The following is a 16,514-nucleotide window of genomic DNA, read 5'->3' on the forward strand; positions in this document are numbered from 1 at the left end:
TGGCAGCACATTCCCGCCAGTGGGTTTCGCGGTGGCGTGGGTGGTTCCATTGACATGCGACCAGATGATAGAATCCACCCCCCACCCCAGCGTACGACCCGGGGCCGAGGAACATGTGCCTGGAGGACGGGAGAATCTCCTCCACTATATAAATGCAAGCCGTTCCTTAAATATTTCTACTTTTCTCCCTTATTGGTGCTCAAAATATTTGATCAAGCTACTGGTTACCTGTCTTAATGTCTCCTTCTTTGGCTCCGTGTCAATGTTGTCTTCTCAAGTTCCAGTGAAACTCCCTGGAATGTTAAACTATTTGAAATGTGCTCTATAAATGGGTGTTACTGTTCCAAAACAGCCTCTTGATTTAAGACCAGTGTCACAGGAGACTAGTTAGTGCACAAAAACAAATTCTGTCTACCCTGAAATGGACATAGTCAGATTCTGATATCCACGCCTGACTGGCAATGGAAATTCAGTAACTCAGGTGGTCAATGCAAGGAGTATGTGTGTGTGTTCCCTGTCTTCTGACAGGTTTCTTCAATAACCGACCATTTCCTCTTTGTTTTGACATTATTTGGCTGGTTTCCGCTGATCGAGCTCAGCTCAAAAGTGAAAGCTTCGGCACTGTCTGCTATCATTCGGTTGGATCCACAGCTCGAATCTCCACGCTTCCTGAGCCGGTGACAATGAACAAAATGCTGATCTGTCTCCTCGCCTGCTGCCTGATGCTTTCTGTGAGCACGGCGCAAAAGGTACACACTCGCTCTACAGTTAAATCCCCACCTCTAATAATATTAGTTTAGAAAGGCATTTGTTATCATGGTAACATTCAAAATCTACATGAAATTAACTTCGTTTGGGACATCAAATGACAATGATTTGATTTCGAAGCTGATGGCAATGGGAATAGAGTAGGTGATTATCCGGATTGTTACCAGGTCCTTGCAGCGTTTGGAGAAGGGTGGCAGTGGATGGAGTGAATTAAACTTGGTGACACGTTCTGGTCGTGCAAAACAGAAATAGGATAGGTGTGTCGGAAGTTGAATTTTGCAAAGGGTTTCGTGGCCTGGAGATCAAGCCAATATTTTTTTAATTTATCCTTTCACCAGATGTGAGCAAGAGTAACATTTATTGCCCGATCTTAATTGCCCTCAAAAAAGTGAGTGGCCTTCTTGAACCACTACGGCCCATGTGGTGTAGGTACAGCCACAGTGCAGTTAGGGAGGGAGTTCAAGGATTTCAATCCAGTGAAGGATTTGCAATGCATTTCCAGGTCAGGATGGGGTGTAAGTTGGAGGGCATCTTGCAGGTGGTGGTATTCCATGTATCCCTTGTCCATCTGGTTGGTAGAGATGGCATGTTTGGAAGGTGCTGTCTCAGGGGCCTTGGTGAGTTGTTGCAATGCATCTTCTAAATGGTAACACACAAGGCTGCCACTGTTCGTCAATGGTGAAGGGAGTGAATGTTGAAAGTGGTGGATAGAGTGCCAATCAATCTGGATGGAATTGAGCTTCTTGAGTGTTACTTGAGCTGCATTCATCCAGGCAAGTGGGGAATACTCCATCACTCGAGGTCCCGAGCTCCCTCATGCTGACACTGAAACCAGCTTGGTGATCTTCTGGGTGGGCAGCCTCCTAACTGGTCATCTCTGTACTCGTTGTCCTTAGGACAGCTTCCAACTCAATCAGAGGACTGGCAGCTCCAGAAGCGCACCGGGAAACTGTTCCCAAGTGAGGTAGATCGGGACTCAACGTGGAGGCGTCCTTGAAGTTGTACATTTTCCCTTTGTCCTTGTCCGGCGGAGGGGTTAATCATTTAGGCTCTGTAAGTTCTGAGTGCAGTCTTTCCTGCCCTGCCATCCCACCACTGGGGAACTTTCCAGGGGTGGGAATGTTTCGGGACGCTGTCCCCTCCAACCTTGTCACCACCGGACTGGAAACATTCTACTCATTCTTTTCTCCCGCGTGACATTTTCTCAGCAACTTGCTCCAGTCAATTAAACTATTTCAAGTGTGCGGTGAAACCTGATGTAGGTGCATGCAATTAATAAACAGCGAAGTTTGCCAAAGGGCGCATTGTTGAAAGGAGAGAATTTAGTTTGTTTTATGTTAAACATCCGAACCCTCAGTTTAACCCCGGCGCCGTTTGGATCTGTCCCTCCAACTGGTTTCTGAATTGTCCGATTCTCCTGATATTGCTTGGGGATTATTCACTTTCCAGATAATGTCCCTAGTTTCTGGAGGAATGTGTTTGAGAGCACTCTGTAAATCCAGGCACTGAAAAAAAAGCCTGGTGTTGAAGCACATTATCTGATTTATAACAGCTATAGTCACTGAACACTGGGGTTTCAAGAACTGCCTTGCAAATGTTTGAAATGTGTTTGAAATATGGAGAATCAGCAGGTGAGATCTGCTTTCAGATTGATTACAAACCCAGTAAGCACAGTGGTTAGCACTGTTGCTTCACAGCTCCAGGGTCCCAGGTTCGATTCCCCCTTGGGTCACTGTCTGTGCGGAGTCTGCATGTTCTTCCTGTGTCTGCGTGGGTTCCTCCGGGTGCTCCGGTTTCCTCCCACAAGTCCCGAAAGATGTGCTGTTAAACAAACTGGACATTCTGAATTCTCCCTCTGTGCACCCAAACAGGCGCCAGAATGTGGCGACTAGAGGATTTTCACAGTAACTTCATTGCAGTGTTAATGTAAGTCTACTTGTGACAATAATAACGTTTATATATAGGTGTTTGGGTGTGATGGGGTTTGATTACGTCTTTTTTATTCTTCAATCTATTGTTTCTCAAATGTTTGCATCTTGCCCTCTTTCTGTTTCACATAATTTTGGTTTAAACTAGCAAAACGGAGATGCACAAATGAGATGCAGTGAAACACTTATTTTTCATTTCTCCCCCACCTCACCATCTGGAGTTGGTTCTGTCAATCAAATTCACCAATAACAGGAACTTCTGAATTTAAGGCATCAACCTGCTCTGTTCACCCGTCCCCCACCCCAACCCCCACTTGAGGGGCCAGTCAGTTCCCAGGGGCTGGCATGAGAGGTGGATTCAGGCCTGGTTTTAACTTTTAACCTTATTTATTAGTCACTGGATTTACTGTGCTGAAGTAGGAACATGGTCGGAACAGTAAATAAAGCCAACCAGTATTAGGAGAACATGATGATTCGGAAAGCTTTGAAGAAATGATTTACTGAACAGTATCTTGGGTTTAGAGAAGGCTGTCAAACCCATTCCTTCCCTCCCCCACCATCCCCTCAAATAACAGTGAAATGATGGTTGGGCGGGCGGGGGGGGGGGGGGGGGGGGGGGTGGGGAGGAGGAGATGGGTTTTGCAAGATAACTTTTGCCACCTTCATGCTCCCCAAACCTATCCTGATTTGTCCAGGCTGTTTGTTTAAGGAACTGACTGTGCTGCACAGGAATTTCCCCAATGCAAACAAAAAGGTTTGTTTTTCAATTACGAACCGCACTGACTTTTTAAGAATTAATTTACAGGATGTGGGCATCGCTGTTTGGGCCAGCATTTATTTTCCATCCCTAGTTGCACTTCAGAAGGTGGTGGTGAGTTGCATTCTTGAACCGCAGCAGTCCTTGAGGTGTAGGTACAACCACTGTGCTGTTAGGGACGGAGTTCCAGGATTTTACCTCGGTGACAGTGAAGGAATGGCGATATATTTCCAAATCAGGGTGGTGAGTGACTTGGAGGGGAACCTCCAGGTGGTGGGGTTCCCAGCTTTCTGCTGCTCTTGTCCTTCTAGATGGTAATAGTCGTCGGTTGGAAAGTGCTGTCTAAGGAACCTGGTGAGTTACTGCAGTGCATTTTGTAGATGGTCCACACGGCTGCCACTGTTCGTCGGTGGTGGAGGGTTTGAATGTTTGTGGAAAGAGAAGCAATCAAGCGGGCTGCTTTGTCCTGGATGGTGTCAAGTTTCTTGAGTGTTGTTGGAGCTGCACTCATCCAGGCAAATAGAGAGTATTTGATTATACTCCTGACTTGTTCCTTGTAGATGGTGGACAGGCTTTGGGGGATCAGGAGGTGAGTTACTCACTGTAGGATTCCCAGCCTTTGACCTGCCCTGGTAGCCACAGTATTAATATGGCTGGTTCAGTTCAGTTTCTGATCAATGGTAACCCCCAGGATGATGATAGTGGGGGATTTGCTGATGGTAATGCCACTGAATATCAAAGGGCAATGGTTAGATCCTCTCTTGTAGGAGATGGACATTGCCTGGCACTTGTGTGACGCGAATGTAAATTGCCACTTGTCAGCCGAAGTCTGGATATTGTCCAGGTCTTTCTGCATTTGGACATGGACTGCTTCATTATCTGAGGAGTCGTAAATAGTGCTGAACATTGTGTAGTCATCTGCAAATATCCCCACTTCTGACCCTATGATGGAAGGGAGGGAATTGATGAAGCAGTTGAAGATGGTTGTGCCTAGGACACTATCCTGAGGAACTCCTGCAATGATGTCCTGGAATGGAGATGATTGACCTCCAACCACCACAATCATTTTTCCTGTAGGCCAAGTACGACGTCAACCAGTGGAGAGTTTTTCCCCTGATTCCCACTGACTCCAGTTTAGCTAGGGCTCCCTGATGCCATAGTCGGTCAAATGCTGCCTTGATGTCAAGGGCAGTCACTCTCACATCACCTCTGGCATTCAGCTCTTTTGTCCATGTTTGAACCAAGCTTGTAACCAAGGCTCCACCCTCTTTCATCTTCATGCCCAAACCTCACCCCCACTGCCCTCTCACATTGTCCCCTCTCCACGCTTTCTGTTGCTTTTTCTGCTGCCTCCTCCCCCATTCTCTCCGCTGCCCTCTCCCCATCCTCTCCCTGACATCTCCACTGCACCTCCCCCATTCTCTCCGCTGCCCTCTCCCCTTGCCGTCTCCCCATCCTCTCCCTGACATCTCCACTGCACCTCCCCCATTCTCTCCGCTGCCCTCTCCCCTTGCCGTCTCCCCATCCTCTCCCTGACATCTCCACTGCACCTCCCCCATTCTCTCCGCTGCCCTCTCCCCACTTCTCCCTGATATCTCCACGGCCCCTCCCCCATTCTCTTCACTGCCCTCTCCCTGACATCTTTGCTGCCCTCTTATCATCCAGTCACCTTCCCTTCTCCCCTGTCCTGAGGATGAATTTTTTTTAAGTAAGCAATGAATATGGGTCCAGGTGTTCATTTGTTGGTTATCCAAATTCAGAGCAGTTTCACTTCTTTATTTTAAATTAATTTTGTATTCTTGACAAGGGTGGGTGTTCGTCACTTCTTCACAGAAAATAAAATTCCATTGAATAAGATATTCTTTTGGTTCACTGCTTCTACCTTTTTGTAATGTAATTAAAGGTAAGAAGGGTGCTACAGTGTTGCAAAATAAGTAGCATAAATAATCATGTTTTACATTTGATCGTAGCTGTTTGGAAATAGTTTCCACTGTAACGTGATGACTGTTGGATTTAGTAACCTTGCAAACTCAGTGAATTGCAACATTAACAAAATAATCAGCATTTTAATATTTATCCTTGTGTAATATATTTAATGAGCTGGGTTATCTGCTTCTGTCCTTGTCAGCTTGCAGTTTTATCCTTGCTCATTTTATAGCAGTTGGAAAATCATGAATTGCTGGTGAAGTGGAAAATTCTGGCCAATGCGCCCATCGTTCAGCACAGGTGAACACGCCACATTTCATTGGGTCACACAGATGCAAGACATTTATTTTTAAATGATGAAAAGAGCTAGCAAAGCTCTGTTAACTTCTGATCACCAGACAGAACTTTACAAGTAACCGCAAGTTGCTCTCTAACTGATCTAGCAGTAATGTAGCATGATATGAGACCATAGAATGGTAGAACACAGATGGAGGTGTTTGGCTCATCACACGTGCAGACTCTTTGAAAGAGAGCCGAGGTCCCAGGTTCGGTCCCGGCTCTGGGCCACTGTCCGTGTGGAGTTTACACATTCTCCCCGTGTCTGCGTGGGTTTCGCCCCCACAACCCAAAGATGTGCAGGGTAGGTGGATTGGTCACGCTAAATTGCCCCTTAATTGGAAAAATGAATTGGGTACTCAAAATTTAAAAAATAAAAAAAATAAAGCACTCCATTCCTCACTGTGCCCACTGGGCACGAAGACCTCAACAGAAGCCCGTTCCTATGTATAGGAGCACAAGTGAATGGCCAATTATTATTAATTGATGTACATCCCAAAATACAATTAAATTAGTCAATTATTATACAATTAAAACCAGTTATTTTTACATTGTTCTTCTCTTTCCTGCCTGGGAGAATCCCATTTCTTCAGAACAAGGGAATCGAGAAATCCCAATCAGCTCTTCTTAATTTACACATCTTTCCATCACCATTTGTGAAGCCCAACCTAGTTCTCATGTCTCTTGAACACTTGTCCTCTGACTTGTCAAAATGCCTGATCATCTGTCCATTTAATGGTGTTGATTCCAGTGTGAGATGTGCATGGTAACAATTAACTGCAGCAGCAAAAACACATTGCTTTTGTTTCCTGCGTTTGATAATTGCAAATACATTCAGGTTAGATTTCTCTTTCAGCAATTGGTTTGGAGGTGCTTTTCTGTTGAAACAGAAGGCTTTTAGATGCCCACTGGAAATATTTTGACTTTGGGATATAAGCCAATTTCGGTTATTCATCTGTTCTGTAACTCTCCTCATTATTGTTTACATTAACTTCACCCAAAGTCAAAAATAACACATATTTACTGTCTGTACAACAACAACAACAATGTACATTTATATAGCACCTCTAATGAATAAGATGGCCCACGCACATCGCAGGAGTGTCAGCAAACTACACCTTGCCACGCACCACTTAAGGACAGGTGACCAAAAGCTTTGTCAAAGAGTTAAGTTTTCAGAAGCATCTTGTAAAGGGAAAGCAAGATGGGAAAGCAGAATGTAAAAGCAAATACTGGAGATCTGAAATAAAAACAGAAAGTACGGAAAAGTCATATTAGAGTCACAATATTAATTTTGTGTCTCTGGCCGCAGGTGCGGCAAGACCTCCTGAGTTCTTCCAGCACTTTCCCTTTTTATATTAGAGAGGCAGAGAAGTTTAGCAGAGGAAATTCCAGTGGTTAGGACCTAGTTCGTTGAAGGTACAACTAATGTAAATTAGGGATAGGCAGGGGGCAGAATTCAAGATGCACTGAGAACTTGGAGGATTGTAGGGCTGGAGGAAGTTTCAGAGATGGGGGCGGGATCCTCTCATCCCGTGGCAGAGTGTTGACGCTGTCGTAAACGCCAAATTCAGCAGCCATTTTGTCTATAGTGAGATCCCACAAACGACAATGACCAGATAATTGGATGGGTGCGAACTCTTACTTGATTCAACACAGATTAACAACCAGGAAATGAGGATTTTGATTTCCAGCTTACTGTTGATCTGATAACTGTGCTGTGAATGCTGGGTTCTTGTGGCGTTAAAGCTTTTGGCAGAAGGTTAAGACACAGATTGTCCCTCTGTTGACATTAATCACAGCCAGACTTGCCTTACGCTGTTCCCTTTACAGGGCAAAATGTGCAGACTGTGCTGAGTGGTGATGGGTGTAAGTAGCTTTGTTTGACTCGCTGCTATCATTACCCGCTGTGCTGCAGCTTCTGTGGTCATTGTATAAGAGGTGGGAGTCGATTGAGTTTCTTTCTGGTGATTATGGGCTTCTCATCACAATAACTGACATATACGCACTCTTGAGAGCTTCAGAACGTTAATTCTGCATTTCATAAAACCTGAAAACTGAGACTCGAAGCGAGCAGTGTAGTTCGAAGACGTAAATGAATCGCCTCCTGCGACATACAGGACATAAGACAAATGAACACAAACACAGGGCCCCAACAATGAACCAGGGATGAGCCCATGGCTCTTGGTCAATGTACTGAAAGTTTCAGGGGGAGCTGTTTGAGAAATGCCGTGAGGTGATGAGTGCTGGGACACAATTTCACATGACATTTGTAGGATATCTTCCTTTTTAATGCAATTTGGCCCACTGCCCCATCTCCCTCTCCCATCCAAAGGGAGCGGAATATTGTCCACTTGACTCCTCACCCCTTTCCCAACTGTGTACTCAATCATTGAGTTCATCAGCTAATAATTAATAAAACATGATCTTCATCTTTTTTTTCTCTCTCACTCTCATACCCACAAGGCCCCAGCAGTGTTAGTGAAAATAGCTCTTAGTGATTCTCACTGGGGCTCTGGTCCCCTCCTAACTCGAAAGTTCTGACTCTCACTGTCCCCTCCTCTCCTGAAGGTGCAGACTCTCACTAGTGTCTGGTTCCAAAGCCATGACTCCTTCAGCGCACCCCCCCCCTCCCAAGGTGTCCAAGGCTGGACTCTTTGAGCATGGAGGTTGTCACACACAAGCTGAATTAGGTCCTCACTTTGTGCTCTCCTGCACGGGGAAGAGAGACTTCTAACTAAATGTAATTAGGAGCAGAGTTGTTGTGTATTCCCTGCTCTCTGGCCGAAGAGACGGAAGCCAGGTGTAGCACCACATCGACCCTGGCTGACATCAGTTCACTCAGCATAAACAGGGGAGAAGATTCCCATGTGGAACATTCAGTGTGTTCCCTCAGAAACATTTTTAAATCCAGCATCATATTGGATGAGGCATATGAAATTATATAGAACTTACTGCACAGAAACAGACCATTCAAGCAACAGACCTATGCTCCAGTCAAGCTTCTTGGATCCAACTTTACCAATCCCTATCAGTGTAACCTTCCCTTCTTTTCTCCCTCTTTGTTAGTCTTAACTTACTAACAGGGTAATTGACACTCTCAATGGTTTCTCTCTCTGATTGCTTTCCCCATTGTTACAATGCCACAAAATCTATACTGCAGAGTTCAGGGCAGTGCAACTTGCACAAGGTCTGCCAGTGGGACAAGTCTCAATCATGTGTTTTTGCTGTTGCAGTTAATTGTTACCATGCACATATAACACTTAGATAGTGTGCACCCAAAAACATTCTGCGTTGTGGGTTTTTTCACACCTGCTGCCTTGCAGCTGCACAAATGAAGTCTGTAACTTTACGCCAATCATAGAATCTTAAAATACTTCCAGTGCAGAAGGAAGCAATTCGGCCCATCAAGTCTACACTGGTCCTCCGAAAAAGCACCCACCCAGTCCCACTCACCCGTCCTATCCCCATAAACCCACCTAACCTTTGCACACAAAGGGACAATTTAGCAAGGCCAATCCACCAAACCTGCCCATCTTTGAACTGTGGAAGGAAACTGGAGCACTCGGAGGAAAGCCATGCAGACATGGGGAGAACCTGCAAACTCCACACAGTCACCCGAGGTCAGAATTAAACCCAGGTCCCTAGTGCTGTGAGTCAGCAGTGCTAACCATTGTTCCATCGTGCCGCCTAACATCATATGAGCATCAACAACAACTTGAACTTATATAGCTTAGTTAATGTAGTCAAACCTCGTAAAGGTGCCTCACTGGAGTGTTGTCAGTCAAAATTTAACACTGAATCACTTGAGGATATACTAGCACAGGTGACCAAAAGATGCTAAAGGCGGTAGGTTTTCAGGAGCATCCTTAAGGGAGAGGCACAGAGGTTCAGTCTTCCAATGTTGGGGTCTAGCAGCTAAAGGCATGCAAAACTGGGCCATAGATATTGTGTTCAGCTCTCTGTAGGGCTGGAGGGAGTTACAACGATAAGAGAGAGGCATGGCCGTGGATGGATTTGTATATAAGGATACCAACTCCGAGCCAGTGTATGTCAGTGAACATGGGCGATGGGCGAAGAGGGCTGAGTGCGAGTTAGAATACTGGCACCAAATCTGAGTGAACTCAAGTTCACGGAGTGTGCAAGCTGGGATACTGGCCAGGAGAGCAGTAATATATTTCTGCGCAAATTAATCCAGCGTCCATTGCGCAACATTTCATCTATGTCTGAAATATTCAACATTTTCAAACTGTAAGTGAAACAAAGAAGAGAAATGTAGCAGCCAGTAAGTGCGGCAGCCCTTCATCCCTGTGCATGTTAGCTAAATACATATTTGGGTGGGTAATCATTGGAAGACCGAACAGAAAAACTGTGGTTGAGCAGAAGGATTCAACATCATCAATTTGTTTCGAAATTTTGCCAATGGGCAGCATTCCCTGCCCACCAATGTTCCTTCCTGTAACACAATTTAATTCATAATGAACTTCCCTGCTCCTATTCAAAATAATACCAAGAGAAGGCAGACGTGGACCACGACAGCAGAATGCCTCCTCTGTACTGCTCTGGGAGTGTCAGCCTGGAGTGGGGTTTGAACCCCCAACTTCCTGACTGCGACATTGAGAGTCTTAACCATTGAGTCACAACTGACAGCAAATGCCTTGATTGTGTGTGGGTGGCCAGAACTCGATGCGGTCCTGGCGGTTATGTCTGGCTTGGAACTCTGCATTGTTTCAGTCTGTCATCCTTTTACTTTAGACATATTAAGAACCTCACTGATGTTACCTGCGAGAGTGTCTCAAAACCCTGAAGAATAACTTGAAATACCAGTTCTTAGTGGTGTACGTTTGTTTGGAATAATGTGAGGAACTAGTCCAGTCATTGTCGAAACAATTAATATAGAATATGTATTAAAGTAAAAAAGGGGGAAAAAATAACAAACAAAAGACTAATATACACTACGACATTTAAATATATTAATAACTAAACCATCGGGAGCAGCACGGTGGCACTGCTGCCTCACAGCAGGACCCGGGTTCGATCCCGGCCCCGGATCACTGTCCGTGTGGAGTTTGCACATTCTGTCTGTGTGGGTTTCACCCCCACAAACCCAAAGGTGTGCAGCATAGGTGGATTGGCCACGCTAAATTGCTCTTTAATTTAAAAAAAACAACAAAAAAACTAAATACACCATGTTATCTGTAATGACCTCTTAATCTAAATGGTGCAGTGAGTGCAAATTTATCGTAAATACTTGGCCCTTGACATAATGACATTCAGGAATACACTGTGCTTCCATTGCTCAGTAAGCTATTTGATTGATTTGTTTTAATTTTAAATCACCCTGTTATGATTATATCAGTCTCTTTGAATTAAACACATCTGTATTCTTTCCATTTGTCTGTTTCATTTTTATTCAACTTGCTAAAGATTGTATCTGATAATCTGATTTAAATTGTCTTACCCCGTGCTCGCAACTCCTCACTTTTTTATCTTGCATTAAGAGGCTGTGAGCTTGTCACCGCGCAATCATAAAAAATCCCCGGATGATCAGTTTGTAATGTCTCTGTAGCTCAGTGTTCTATTGGCTGTTCAGCCACAGTAAGCATCGCTACTATGTGTGATCATGCTGTATCGTTCCCCAGAATGAAACGAATCCCTGCAGTGGGCAATGTTTCTGCCATTCCTACAACTACTTCTCCCAACTTCGGGGACAGCAAGGTGGTGCAGTGGTTAGCACTGCTGCCTCACGGTGCCAAGGTCCCAGGTTCAACCCCGGCTCTGGGTCACTGTCCATGTGGAGTTTGCACATTCTCCAGTGTCTGCATGGGTTTCGCCCCCACAACCCAAAGATGTGCAGGGTAGGTGGATTGACCACACTAAAATTGCCCCTTAATTGGAAAAAATTAATTGGGTACTCTAAATTTATTTTTTTTTAAACTACTTCTCCCATCTTCAAGCTACTCCCTAAGTTTAATTTCACTAGAGGAATTTTTCTTGTTTCACCATGAATGCTGCTGACCAGAGCCTCTTCCTTCAATATCCCTTCTGGACAACAAATATCTGTATTCCACAATATCCTGGATTGACATGTGCCTTTATCTCTTAAACTTTTAATATCTTACCCATTCTAATCTGTGTTGTATGGAAATGCTTGACCTTCACACACAAAATCCTTTAGCACATCAGTACTTGCTCGTCATCCTGCCCATGTACCATTTGTGCACACATTTTCATTCTAATCGTTTTCCTCTGTGTACAAATCCTACCTGCTTCTCCTGTTCTCCAGCCTCTGATTTCACATTTCCTGCTTCAAGAATTAATACTCCAACTGGCTTTCCATTTAATTTCCTGCATACTGACTTGGTGTGGCCCAGTTTATTACAATTAAAGCATCTAACTTTACTCATTTCTCGTATCCACTCAGCACCATCTTTTTTATTTTGAGGTAAAGTCTCTGTGGAGTGTTAAACCACTCCTTATTTTGTTTCACTATCCTTTCTTGAACCTTCCCAGTTTCCATCTTTCTCAAATTTAAAAGAGCGTCCAATGAAAGGTTCCTGTGAACTAGCTCATAATCGTCTGCAAGCTCCACTGTGCATTTTGCAGTTTTAACTCTTTGTTCCTTATCATTATCCTTATCGTTGTAAGTAACAAGTCTTTAAATTCTTCCAACAGAATTACTTCTCTCAGGGCCTCATAGGTTTCTATTATTATTGCTCTCACCCACCTGCAAAATTACTTTGTTTAACCCTTTCAAATTCAAAATAAGTCTGTCCAGACTGTTTTCTTATATATCAAAACATTTGTCTGTAAGTCTCCAGTACTAGTTCATAAGCATGCAGTGTAGCTCTCTTCACCGTCTTATATTCCCCGGATGTATCCTCTGACAAAGGCACATGGACTTCACTGGCCCTACCTAAAAGTTTACTTTGTAAGAATATTGTCCATTTGTGACCATTTCAGCTGTTTAGCCATTTTCTCAAAGTCGTTAAAAGATGCCTCAGCGTTCCTTTCATCATATTTTTGGAAGTGCCTGGACAAATCTAAACATCTGCCCACTAGGTTCATGTCTAGAACAACTTTTTTCTCACCCAGCGTTGTTCTCCTGACTGCAACTCACTGCATTTTAATTTTCCCTCTTTATCCTAAATTTATGCTAAATTCTGCATTTCCACTTCCCTGGAGAAAGCTTTCTTTCTTGCATTTCTAGTTTCTTCATTTCTCTTTTTCTATGTAATTGAATTTTAGCTAATTTTATTTCCTCACTTGTGTCTAGGTCTGTCTCATACCATTTTCAATTACTACGCTTTTAATTACTTATCCTTCTTAGCCCTTGGACTTAATCCTAGTCCCAATATATCTGCCAATTCCATCAATTTAGCTTGCGGTACACTTTTTAAATTTGCTACGGCTATATTGTCTACTTCCAGATAAGCCTGAGGTAGAGCAAGAGCCACCTTTCCAGTCTCCTTATAGTAACGAACACGCTCTCACTTAGTTCCATATGGTCCTCATTCTCATTACATTTAAAAAGTCAGAAATCCCCTACACCCAACAGTAATTATGCTTTTTAAAATCCCGACCAAGAGCCCCCAAATTTGTTAAGAACCCTGCTGATGTTACCTGTGATAGTGTCTCAAAACCCCGAAGGATAAATTGAAATACCGGTTCTTAGTGGTGTACATTTGTTTGGAATAATGTGAGGAACTAGTCCAGTCATTGTGCAAACAGTTAACAAAGAATATTTATTAAAGTTAATAAAAAGAAAAACAAATGTGACAAAAAAGACAAATATACATTATGAACTTAAGTATATTAATAACTAAACACACCGTGTTAAATGAAATTACCACTTGTTCCCAAAATATATACACATTCCCTGAACTCACTGAAACACCCCTTTTCCTAAGCAACTTCCAACTTTGTAACTCCATTGGTCAAATCCAGCTAATAGTTATTATACAATACCACTTAGGTGCCCAACTCGAGGAAAAAGTCTCTTCCTAGTTCAATGAAAGTGCAAAACTGCATCTTTTAGAGGAGAATATCTGCAATCAACCGTGGCTCTAAATGTTACCTGGAACAGGCCTCCATGTCTCGGATTATAGATTTGGCTGGACTGTCTGACTGTAGGATGGAGAATTAACCTCCTTCTCCAATGAGGGTGCTTGCAGTTATACTGTTCAGTCTCTTTGATATGCCACCCTGTGGATTCAGCTGTCTACCCATCTCAAATTCCTTGCCTTTAGAAGTAATCATTTGTATAGCCCCACTAATCTCTGGCAAACAAGGTTTCTGATGTGGTCATTCTCATCTCAGTGTCTCTAGATGTCTGCTAATCTTGATACTGGGCAAATCATATCTTGTTATTCCTCTAGGTGCCTGCTGGTCTAGTTACTTACCTGTTATTTTGATTTCATCTCAAGTTCACTGTTAACCTCATTAATTTCCCAAATTTCTAAAAATAACCATCAGCATTTTGTTACCTCTGGAGTATCAGGCAGAGATGTGGATCTCCTGATCTGACTGCTACTGTGCCAATTTGCAAGTGACTTGGGAAATGATCCATAGATTATTATCTGTCTCCAAAATCCCTACCTCCACCCCTACCCACATCAGCACCACCAGTGATCAACGCCCCCCCCCCCCCGCCCCCACCCCCAGCCCCAGCCTCTGCTGGTTGAGCTGGATCCCAAATACAGTCCCTTCCTCCCCCAGTGTCCCATGAAAATAAATAATTCTTTTTGCACACCTACCCTTTATCCACACCTTCTCCTGATCTGTCTGCTACTTTGCCAATTTGCAAGTGACTATAGATTATTAGCCTCAAGGTCTTGTTTTTTAATTTAGAGCCTAATTCTAGATATCTTTCAGCAGGCCCTCCTCCCTGTTTCTACATACGTTATTTTGTCCCAACAGAGACCAGGGCAACTGGATCTACTCCTCTCTTTCCAAGTTCCTTTCCAACATAATCCTTAGACTGGCACTGGGTAGGCAATATATGCTTTAGGATTCTTGTTCGTAGCTGTAGAGATCACTGTGTAATCCCTTTAAATACAGAGTTCCTTATTACTACCATATTTTTATTCTACTTTTCCCCACCCCTCTTTTGAGTACATGTTTGAGCTACAGTGACTTGATCTGCATTGAGGCTGACCCTTTGCTGTCTTTATGCTTGTCCTCATAGCCATAGAAATGCTGTATTATAGACCAGATTTGAATTCCATATTCGTAAATAGTTTAACAAAAACAAGATACTGTTGGTATCTGAAATAGTCAGTACTTCAGACCTGTTGGATAAGAGAGGTATCTAAAGGACTTCCATCCCAACCTATTCCACATCCTCACTATCTGTCTCCCTCACAATTGCACCCTCCCTTCCCCCTACTTGTGTTTTCCTATGGGGTGTGCCTGCATTCTGGATAAAATGTTTACAAATTCCTCTCCTTTTCATATGAAAAGTTGGATGTCTTATATTGACCTGAGTTGAATTCAGTTTCAAGTTTACAAGACTCCCAGGTTGAAATCTGTTACTCCTTTTGCTAATTTTCCTGTCCTTTTTTTTGCAGGGGATCACAAAGCCACCTGCATCTAGCACACAAGGAAAAATAAATCCGACAACACCAAAAAATGGAGCTGCTGGATTTGTCTCAGCCACTGCAACTCTGCTGGTTTTGCCATTTCTGCCAGTCTTCCTGCAGAGAGTTCTCTCCTAACCTGATCGCCCAACAGTCCCTTCAACTCACTCATCTGTCAGCATGGGGACCATTCACGCAGTCAACATTCATCTTCTGGCTCACTCTCCAGTTTCATCAGTGACTGGGGCCTGCCCATTTCCCCCTACCTCCCCCCACCTCCATCCTTGATTTCCACTAATCCTTTCATTCTGGTATGCTAAGTAACTGGAATCTATGTATTGTGTTATTGTCAAAAAAGGAGAAAAATAATTTAAAATAAACCACAAATTCGGCAATTTGTGGAATTGACACCTAGTTGGAGACAAATATTTGTATTCTGATGATCATATAATGTGTTCGCCTTTAGTATAATTTTCACAATAATAAAAGGTCTTGATGCAAAACTTACGTGATTGTCATGTTATTCATTGTAATTCCGGCGTCCAACTGCCTAATTTGCAATGAGACTTTACAGTTTTATGGATTAATAATTGGTCATTACCGCAAATCAAAATTATTTTTTGATTCATGAATGTGAGCTCAAACTTGATGAGCTGAGCACTGATAAGGTACAGCTACATATTACTGGATTAAATAAGAAGTCTTACAACACCAGGTTAAAGTTCAACAGGTTTGTTTCGAATCACTAGCTTTCGGAACACTGCTCCTTCCTCAGGTGGATGAAGAGGTGGGTTCCAGAAACATTTATTTGGACAAAGTCAAAGATGCAATACGATACTTTGATCGTGAGTCTTTGCAGGTAATTAAGTCTACAGGTCCAGATGAAGCAACTGGAGAGAGGGATAATCACAGGTTAAAGAGGTGTGAATTGTCTCAAGCCAGGACAGTTGGTCGGATTTCGCAAGCCCAGGCCAGATGGTGGGGGGGTGAATGTAATGCAACATGAATCCAAGGTCCCGGTTGAGGCCGTACTCATGTGTGTGGAACTTGGCTCAGCGATTCTGCATTGTCACGCATCCTGAAGGCTGCCTTGGAGAACGCTTTCCTGAAGATCAGAGTCTGAATGCCCTTGACTGCTGAAGTGTTCCCCGACTGGAAGGGAACATTCCTGCCTGACGATTGTCGCGCGATGTCCGTTCATCCGTTGTCGCAGCGTCTGCA

At 43.6% G+C, this 16,514-nt stretch overlaps 1 long non-coding RNA gene across 1 annotated transcript; it reads left to right on the top strand.

Annotated features, from left to right (window-relative positions):
• Positions 1-374: 374 nt before the first annotated feature.
• Positions 375-15,800, top strand: LOC140429770 (uncharacterized). The gene is made up of 2 exons (XR_011949187.1): positions 375-749; positions 15,285-15,800. It is a non-coding gene; the product is annotated as an uncharacterized lncRNA (long non-coding RNA).
• The last annotated feature ends 714 nt before the right edge of the window (positions 15,801-16,514 follow it).

The sequence above is a fragment of the Scyliorhinus torazame genome, chromosome 1 (genome assembly GCF_047496885.1).
Source record: "Scyliorhinus torazame isolate Kashiwa2021f chromosome 1, sScyTor2.1, whole genome shotgun sequence".
In the NCBI taxonomy this organism is placed as follows: domain Eukaryota; kingdom Metazoa; phylum Chordata; class Chondrichthyes; order Carcharhiniformes; family Scyliorhinidae; genus Scyliorhinus; species Scyliorhinus torazame.